A 10,000-nucleotide genomic window follows, 5' to 3' on the forward strand; every position below is an offset into this window, starting at 1 on the left:
GTGCGGTCGGTTGCCTCGATCACCATCGGCACACGCTCGGCCCTGGTGCGGGCGGTTGCCTCGACCACCATCGGCACACGCTGGGCCCTGGTGCGGCAGCTTGCCTCGAGCACCATCGGCACACGCTCGGCCCTGGTGCGGTCGGTTGCCTCGAGCACCATCGGCACACGCTGGGCCCTGGTGCGGGCGCTTGCCTCGACCACCATCGGCACACGCTCCGCCCTGGTGCGGTCGGTTGCCTCGAGCACCATCGGCACACGCTGGGCCCTGGTGCGGCAGGTTGCCTATACCACCATCGGCACACGCTGGGCCCTGGTGCGAGCGGTTGCCTCGACCACCATCGGCACACGCTGGGCCCTGGTGCGGGCGGTTGCCTCGACCACCATCGGCACACGCTGGGCCCTGGTGCGGGCGCTTGCCTCGACCACCATCGGCACACGCTCGGCCCTGGTGCGGTCGGTTGCCTCGAGCACCATCGGCACACGCTGGGCCCTGGTGCGGCAGGTTGCCTCGACCACCATCGGCACACGCTGGGCCCTGGTGCGGGCGCTTGCCTCGACCACCATCGGCACACGCTGGGCCCTGGTGCGGCAGGTTGCCTCGAGCACCATCGGCACACGCTGGGCCCTGGTGCGGTCGGTTGCCTCGACCACCATCGGCACACGCTGGGCCCTGGTGCGGGCGGTTGCCTCGACCACCATCGGCACACGCTGGGCCCTGGTGCGGCAGGTTCCCTCGACCACCATCGGCACACGCTGGGCCCTGGTGCGGCAGGTTGCCTCGAGCACCATCGGCACACGCTGGGCCCTGGTGCGGTCGGTTGCCTCGATCACCATCGGCACACGCTGGGCCCTGGTGCGGGCGGTTGCCTCGACCACCATCGGCACACGCTGGGCCCTGGTGCGGGCGGTTGCCTCGACCACCATCGGCACACGCTGGGCCCTGGTGCGGTCGGTTGCCTCGAGCACCATCGGCACACGTTGGGCCCTGGTGCGGTCGGTTGCCTCGAGCACCATCGGCACACGCTGGGCCCTGGTGCGGTCGGTTGCCTCGAGCACCATCGGCACACGCTGGGCCCTGGTGCGGTCGGTTGCCTCGAGCACCATCGGCACACGCTGGGCCCTTGTGCGGGCGGTTGCCTCGAGCACCATCGGCACACGCTGGGCCCTGGTACGGGCGCTTGCCTCGACCACCATCGGCACACGCTCGGCCCTGGTGCGGTCGGTTGCCTCGACCACCATCGGCACACGCTGGGCCCTGGTGCGGGCGCTTGCCTCGAGCACCATCGGCACACGCTGGGCCCTGGTGCGGCAGGTTGCCTCGACCACCATCGGCACACGCTGGGCCCTGGTGCGGCAGGTTGCCTCGACCACCATCGGCACACGCTGGGCCCTGGTGCGGGCGCTTGCCTCGAGCACCATCGGCACACGCTGGGCCCTGGTGCGGGCGGTTGCCTCGACCACCATCGGCACACGCTGGGCCATGGTGCGGGCGCTTGCCTCGACCACCATCGGCACACGCTGGGCCCTGGTGCGGGCGCTTGCCTCGACCACCATCGGCACACGCTGGGCCCTGGTGCGGGCGCTTGCCTCGAGCACCATCGGCACACGCTCGGCCCTGGTGCGGTCGGTTGCCTCGAGCACCATCGGCACACGCTGGGCCCTGGTGCGGCAGGTTGCCTCGACCACCATCGGCACACGCTGGGCCCTGGTGCGGGCGCTTGCCTCGACCACCATCGGCACACGCTCGGCCCTGGTGCGGCAGGTTGCCTCGAGCACCATCGGCACACGCTGGGCCCTGGTGCGGGCGGTTGCCTCGACCACCATCGGCACACGCTGGGCCCTGGTGCGGGCGCTTGCCTCGACCACCATCGGCACACGCTGGGCCCTGGTGCGGGCGCTTGCCTCGACCACCATCGGCACACGCTGGGCCCTGGTGCGGCAGGTTGCCTCGAGCACCATCGGCACACGCTGGGCCCTGGTGCGGCAGGTTGCCTCGAGCACCATCGGCACACGCTGGGCCCTGGTGCGGTCGGTTGCCTCGAGCACCATCGGCACACGCTGGGCGCTGGTGCGGGCGCTTGCCTCGACCACCATCGGCACACGCTGGGCCCTGGTGCGGCAGGTTGCCTCGATCACCAACGGCACACGCTGGGCCCTGGTGCGACAGGTTGCCTCGAGCACCATCGGCACACTATCGGCCCTGGTGCGGGCGGTTGCCTCGACCACCATCGGCACACGCTGGGCCCTGGTGCGGGCGCTTGCCTCGAGCACCATCGGCACACGCTGGGCCCTGGTGCGGGCGGTTGCCTCGAGCACCATCGGCACACGCTGGGCCCTGGTGGGTTTAGGCACATCTTCAAATTTCTGCCGTGCCAATGCCATTTTTATGGCTTGTAAATTCATACAATGGTCACCTAAGCCTTCACGTGAAGTTTCGTTGGAAGATGACTCGTTTTCTATTTTTCACGATTTTCGAAACTTTTTGCGGTTCGGGATTTTTTAAAATTTTTTTATAAGGATTTTTGGCCCCAAATTTTGTAGGCATGATCCTTCTATTTTTTTTGGCATGCACAAAAAAATTCAGCTAAAAACTCGAAGTAGAGAAGATTTTGTGACCGTTTGAAAAAAGTGTCCCCATTTCAGACACTTTAACGGCTACTGGTAGCAAACCTGTAAAATCTCAAATGCTCTTTAAGGGGGTGTGAATTCTCAGAGGTTTGATGAGGGATAGGGGGCCAACACAAGGCCAAGTACCAGCACCCATCGCACATCATGTGCGCACACCCCCCCGGCCCCCCTCCCAATCGCCGGAACCCCAATGCCGCCGGTCAGGTTCTCCGGCGGTACTCCGACGATGCTCCGGCGATGCTGTCCCGAGTGAAAAAAATGCGGCACCAGCACATGCTGGAGCCAAGCATGGGCACCGTGGCTCAAAATCGAACTTCGGCCAAGGCCTCGACCATCAATGGCACATGATGACGCATGGTGATGGCACATGCATCGACCATCATCGGCATAGGCTGCCCTTCGGTACGGGCACTTGCCTCGACCGCCATCGGCACAAGCTGGGCCCTGGTGTGGGTTGTTGCCTCGATCACAATCGGCACATGCTGAGCCTTGGTGCGGGCGGTTGCCTCGAGCACCATCGGCAGACCCTGGGCCCTGGTGAGGCCGGTTGCCCCGATAACCATCGGCACACGCTGGGCCCTGGGGCGGGCGCTTGCCCCCAGCACCATCGGCACACGCTGGGCCCTGGTGCGGGCGCTTGCCCCGAACACCATCGGCACAAGCCGGCCCTTGGTGCGGGCTCCTGGCTCGACCACCATCGGCACACGCTGGGCCCTGGTGCGGGCGGTTGCCTCGAACACCATCGGCACACGCCGGCCCTTGGTGCGGCCGGTTGCCTCGACCACCATCGGCACACGCTCGGCCTTGGTGAGGGCGCTTGCCTCGAGCACCATCGGCACACGCTGGGCCCTGGTGCGGGCGCTTGCCTCGACCACCATCGGCACACGCTCGGCCTTGGTGCGGGCGCTTGCCTCGACCACCATCGGCACACTCTGGGCCCTGGTGCGGGCGGTTGCCTCGACCACCATCGGCACACGCTCGGCCTTGGTGAGGGCGCTTGCCTCGACCACCATCGGCACACGCTGGGCCCTGGTGCGGGTGTCACGCCCTGGGCGGGCGCGCCAGGCACATCAGCCAGACCAGCAGGCGAGCCAGCAGCTACGGCCCGCAGACCAGGCGTGCTGGCGGGTATCAGTGCGCAAAGCCTATCAAACGAGCTCCAAACGCCCGCCCATCTTGCAGGCCAACTCATGAGACCAAGGCCTGGCATTTGGGCTGCCCGCACCACATCCAGAAGGGCCCGAGGTGCTGGATACGCAAGGGAAGCTTCTGGAACCAGGCAGGATCAGCATCAGCATCCTGGCAGATTTGGTTGACCCTGAAAATCAGGAACCAGCATCTTGATTAAATGTAATCCCATGATTGTAGCCTTTATTTTAGGGATTTGCCATTAAGTTGTAGCTGGAGCCTCAACTATAAATAGAGGGCTGCTCCACCCTCATTTGTACACCATCAAACACTTCTGTTTCAGTGAATACAAGAGCATTTCCAGAATTCTGTTTTTCTGTCCTGTTTCTCTTTAACTTGCGTAATCAGCCCTTCCCTTTGTTCTAGTGCCCGCACGCTTGTGTTTTAGGCTGACTTAGGCATCAAGGACGAGATTCCAAGCCTAAGGCCGCACGGATTCTGAGTCTAAGGTCGGAGCCCGTGACAGTTGGTATCAGAGCGAGTTCGATTCTGCGTGTTTGTGTTGTGCAGGTTAGATCGTGATTGAGGAGATGGCATCCCAAAGCGACGTTGCTAGCCAACAACCAGAGGCCCAGGAGCATGGGCGAGGAAGAGGCAAGAAAGCTTGTTCTAGAGATATCTGGTCTACCATGGACGGTAGGCTGGCCAAGGTGGAGGTGACCATAGGCGACATGGGGGAGAAGCTGGAGGAAGTAGAAACTCACATTGCATCGCTAGACTCCATGGGGGAGGAGATCCAAAGTGAGCTAGCAGCTGCTCTCAACAATGGCCTGGATGCGATCACCCAAAAGAATGAATCCTTGGAGGCGGAAGTTCTGACTTTGCGAGATGGCATGGAGGCCATGCGCCATGGCATGGAGGCCATGCGCCATGGCATGGAGGCCATGCGCCAGCGGATGGAGGAGCTTACCAGTGAGCTCGTGACTTGCAAGACTGCCATTGGGAATGGCATGTTTGCTGGAGTGTCCAGATCCAGATTGGATGTCCCCAAGCCTAAGGAGTTTAAGGGGACTAGGGCGGCCAAAGAAGTAGACAACTACCTTTGGGGTATGGAGCAGTACTTCCAGGCCATGGGCATGCAAGACGAGGCGATAAAGGTAAGCACCGCTGCTATGTATCTCACTGATGTAGCCTTATTGTGGTGGAGGCGCAGGTGTGATGATGTCAGGCGTGGGAACGCCAAGATTGGAACCTGGGCAGAGTTCCAAAAAGAGTTCAGAGAACAATTTTACCCGGAGTATGCCGATGATGAGGCACGGGCAAAGTTGCGCAGGTTGAGCCAGCAAGGGAACATAAGAGAGTATGTTCAAAAATTCTCTAAACTGATGCTACAGATCTCGGATCTAGGCGAGAAGGACGCATTCTTTGCTTTCATGGATGGGCTGAAGCCGTGGGTGAAGCATGAGCTACAAAGGAGGGGAGTTCATGACTTGGCTAAAGCCATGACCACTGCCGAGGCGTTGATAGAGTTCAAGCCTCTGAACAAGTTCGAGTCTACCAAGCCCAAGGGTAAGGGCAGGGACGATAGGGACCGGAAGAAGCAGTCCAATGGGAAGGACCGTGACCGGGAGTCCAAGGATGGAGACCGAGACCGTTCAACCAAGGATGGCGAGAGGAAGCCATCAACAGGCAAGTGGAAAGCAAAGGGGGACCGAGAGCCACTAGCATGCTACCTATGTGGAGGGAGCCACATAGCGCGCAATTGCCCGCAGAAGGGCAAGCTGGCTGCTGTAGACAGGGAGTCTGACGAGGAGCCAGAGTCAGGGGCAGCAAAGCTTGGGTCGTTGGTGCTCAATGCTGTCCAGAGTAAGGGGAGCCGCAAGCCAAAAGGCTTGATGTTTGCGGATCTGATGGTTGCGGGTCAGAAGGTGAGTGCACTGGTGGACACAGGTGCCTCACATCTTTTTATTTTAGGTGATGGAGCCCGGAAGCTCGGACTAAAGGTGCAGAAAGGGACTGGTACCATTAAGACAGTGAACTCCAAGGAAGTTCCAGCCATTGGAGTAGCACGGGGAGTGGAGTTACAGCTTGGAGATTGGAAAGGCAAGGAGACCATTGAGGTAATACCCCTTGACGACTATGAGTTTGTGATTGGGTTGGATTTCCTTGTTCGGATTAACGCCCTCCTTGTGCCTTTTGCCGATTGTGTTTGCATCTTGGATGCACGGTGCCAATGCCTAGTACCATTGAGGAGAGGGTCTGGAGTTGGGTCACGGGTGGTGTCAGCCATCCAATTTGCCAAGGCGGTAAGCAGACAAGAAGACACCTTCTTGGCAGCCCTGAAATATGATGAGCCAAGGGAGAAGGAGACCGAGTCACCCTTGGAGGTGCTAAAGGTGCTGAAGACCTTTAGTGATGTGATGCCCGCAAAGCTGCCTAGCAAGCTACCACCTAAGAGGGAGGTGGACCACAAGATCGAGCTGGTGTCCGAGGCCAAGCCACCAGCCAGAGCCCCTTATCGAATGTCTCCACCAGAGTTGGAGGAGTTGAGGAAGCAGCTCAAGGAGTTAGTTGATGCTGGCTTCATCAGGCCATCGAAAGCACCCTATGGTGCACCGGTTCTATTCCAGCGCAAGCATGATGGGTCGTTGCGGCTGTGCATAGACTACCGGGCTTTGAACAAGCTGACCATTAAGAACAAGTACCCCATCCCACTCATTGCGGACTTGTTCGATCAACTTGGGAGCGCAAGGTGGTTCACCAAGCTGGATTTGAGGTCAGGCTATTATCAAGTCAGGATCGCGGAGGGAGATGAGCAAAAGACAGCATGTGTCACGCGGTATGGTTCGTATGAGTTCTTGGTGATGCCTTTCGGACTCACGAATGCCCCAGCAACATTCTGCACCCTTATGAATAAGGTACTTCAGTCATTCCTTGATCGGTTTGTTGTGGTTTATTTGGATGACATTGTGATCTACAGCCAGACTTTGGAAGAGCATGTAGACCACTTGAGACAGGTGTTCGAGGTGTTGCGGGCGCACAAGCTGTTTGTCAAGAGGGAGAAGTGCTCATTCGCCCAGCAGGAGATCCCATTCCTTGGCCACATAGTGGGAGGTGGCAGGATACGCATGGATGAAGGCAAGATAGATGCCATCCTGGAGTGGCAACCGCCAGCCAAGGTCACTGAGTTGAGATCGTTCCTTGGGCTGGTTAACTACTACAGGCGCTTCATCAAGGGTCACTCAGCAATAGCCACGCCATTGACTGACTTGCTCAAGAAAGGGAGAGCATGGGAGTGGAGCGCAGGGTGCCAGGAAGCCTTTGACAGGTTGAAGCGGGCTGTGACCGAGGAGCCAGTCTTGGCCTTGCCAGACCATGCCAAGCCGTATGAGGTGCATACGGATGCATCAGACTTTGCCATAGGGGGCGTGCTGATGCAAGAGGGACGTCCAGTCGCGTTTGAAAGCAGGAAGCTGAACGAGACTGAACGCAAGTACACGGTCCAAGAGAAGGAGATGACTGCAGTGGTGCACTGCTTGCGCACTTGGCGCCATTACCTGTTGGGGTCGAGGTTCGTGGTGAGAACGGACAATGTGGCGACCAGCTACTTCCAGACGCAGAAGAAGCTGTCCCCCAAGCAGGCGAGATGGCAAGATTTTCTTGCAGAATTTGATTTCCAGATGGAGTACAAGCCAGGACGGGCGAACCTAGTGGCAGACGCCCTGAGCAGGAAGGCTAACCTTGCTGCCATTAGCCAACCAGAGGGGTCACTGGTGCCGCGCATCAAGGAGGGACTTGCGCATGATCCTACAGCCAAGGCTCTGATGGAGTACGCCCAGCAAGGTAAGACTAGGCGGTTTTGGTTGCAGGATGGGTTGCTGTACACCAGGGGCAGTAGACTGTTTGTGCCGCAGCACGGGAAGCTCCGCAAGGAAGTTTTGCAAGAGTGTCATGATTCAAGGTGGGCTGGACACCCAGGAGTGAGCCGCACCTTGGCGCTGATCGAGGACCGGTACTACTGGCCGCACATGAGGGACGATGTGGAGGCCTATGTGAAGACTTGTCTTGTGTGCCAACAGGACAAGGTGGAGCTCAAGAAACCAGGGGGTCTCTTGGAGCCATTGCCAGTGCCAGAGCGACCATGGGAGAGTGTTTCTCTGGACTTTATAGTCGGTCTACCCAAGACAGAGGGGTTTGGAAGCATCATGGTAGTGGTGGACAGGTTTTCCAAATATGGAATCTTCATTCCAGCAACCAAGGAGTGCCCAGCCGAGGAGGCAGCTCGATTGTTCCTGAAGAACATGGTGAAGTACTGGGGAGTGCCGAGGACCATTGTTAGTGATCGGGACGGGCGTTTCACGGGCAGGTTCTGGACTGAGTTGTTCAAGCTGTTGGGGTCAGACTTGAACTTTTCCACCAGCATGCATCCGCAGACCGATGGGCAGACAGAACGTGTGAATGGACTACTGGAGGTCTACCTCAGGCACTATGTGAGTGCCACACAAAGGGACTGGCCAAAGCTACTGGATATTGCGCAGTTTTCCTACAACTTGCAAAGGAGCGAGGCAACGAACCAGAGCCCATTTGAGGTTGTGACAGGGCAACAACCACTAACACCCGGTTCGATTGCTGCAGGTTATACAGGGCCGAATCCAGCAGCATACAAGTTTGCCAAGGCATGGCAGGAGCAAGCTGACTTGGCCAGAGTTTGTCTACACAAGGCGGCCAAGAGGTCGAAGAAGTGGGCAGACCAGAAGAGGCGGGACGTGCAGTTCCAGGTTGGAGACTTGGTGTTGGTGAAGCTGCATCCCATTGTGCGCCACAGGGGGCTGCACAAAGGCCTAGTCCGGAGGTATGAGGGACCTTTCCGAGTAGTCAAGAGAGTAGGCAAGGTTGCCTACAAGCTGGATATGCCACCCAAGCCGAGGGTACACCCGGTGTTCCATGTGAGCATGCTCAAGCCGTTCCATGAGGATGAGGGAGATCCAGGACGGGCAGAGTCAAAGCGTGCACCGTTGGGAGCAAGGGCCTCATATGAGAAGGAGGTCCACAGCATTATGGCTGACCGGGAAGTGAGACGGAAGAACTATCAACCAAGACATGAGTACTTGGTGCGCTGGAAGGGACTTCCAGACAGTGAGGCGAGCTGGGAACCAGCAGAGGACTTATGGCAGTTCGGGGACCAGATCAGGCAGTACCATGCAGAAGACGCAACGAGGGCGTTGCGCAATCAGGTGGGGGAGAATGTCACGCCCTGGGCGGGCGCGCCAGGCACATCAGCCAGACCAGCAGGCGAGCCAGCAGCTACGGCCCGCAGACCAGGCGTGCTGGCGGGTATCAGTGCGCAAAGCCTATCAAACGAGCTCCAAACGCCCGCCCATCTTGCAGGCCAACTCATGAGACCAAGGCCTGGCATTTGGGCTGCCCGCACCACATCCAGAAGGGCCCGAGGTGCTGGATACGCAAGGGAAGCTTCTGGAACCAGGCAGGATCAGCATCAGCATCCTGGCAGATTTGGTTGACCCTGAAAATCAGGAACCAGCATCTTGATTAAATGTAATCCCATGATTGTAGCCTTTATTTTAGGGATTTGCCATTAAGTTGTAGCTGGAGCCTCAACTATAAATAGAGGGCTGCTCCACCCTCATTTGTACACCATCAAACACTTCTGTTTCAGTGAATACAAGAGCATTTCCAGAATTCTGTTTTTCTGTCCTGTTTCTCTTTAACTTGCGTAATCAGCCCTTCCCTTTGTTCTAGTGCCCGCACGCTTGTGTTTTAGGCTGACTTAGGCATCAAGGACGAGATTCCAAGCCTAAGGCCGCACGGATTCTGAGTCTAAGGTCGGAGCCCGTGACACGGGCGCTTGCCTCGACCACCATCGGCACACGCTCGGCCTTGGTGCGGGCGGTTGCCTCGACCACCATCGGCACACGCTGGGCCCTGGTGCGGGCGGTTGCCTCGACCACCATCGGCACACGCTGGGCCCTGGTGCTGGCGGTTGCCTCGACCACCATCGGCACACGCTGGGCCCTGGTGCGGGCGGTTGCCTCGAACACCATCGGCACAAGCCGGCCCTTGGTGCGGGCGGTTGCCTCGAGCACCATCGGCACACGCTGGGCCCTGGTGCGGGCGGTTGCCTCGACCACCATCGGCACACGCTGGGCCCTGGTGCGGACGGTTGCCTCGAGCACCATGGGCACACGCTGGCCCTTGGTGCGGGCTCTTGCCTCGACCACCAT

This window comes from Durio zibethinus, unplaced genomic scaffold, assembly GCF_047325235.1.
Source record: "Durio zibethinus cultivar Kanyao isolate XHJ-2024 unplaced genomic scaffold, ASM4732523v1 HiC_scaffold_387, whole genome shotgun sequence".
Classification (NCBI taxonomy): Eukaryota; Viridiplantae; Streptophyta; class Magnoliopsida; order Malvales; family Malvaceae; genus Durio; species Durio zibethinus.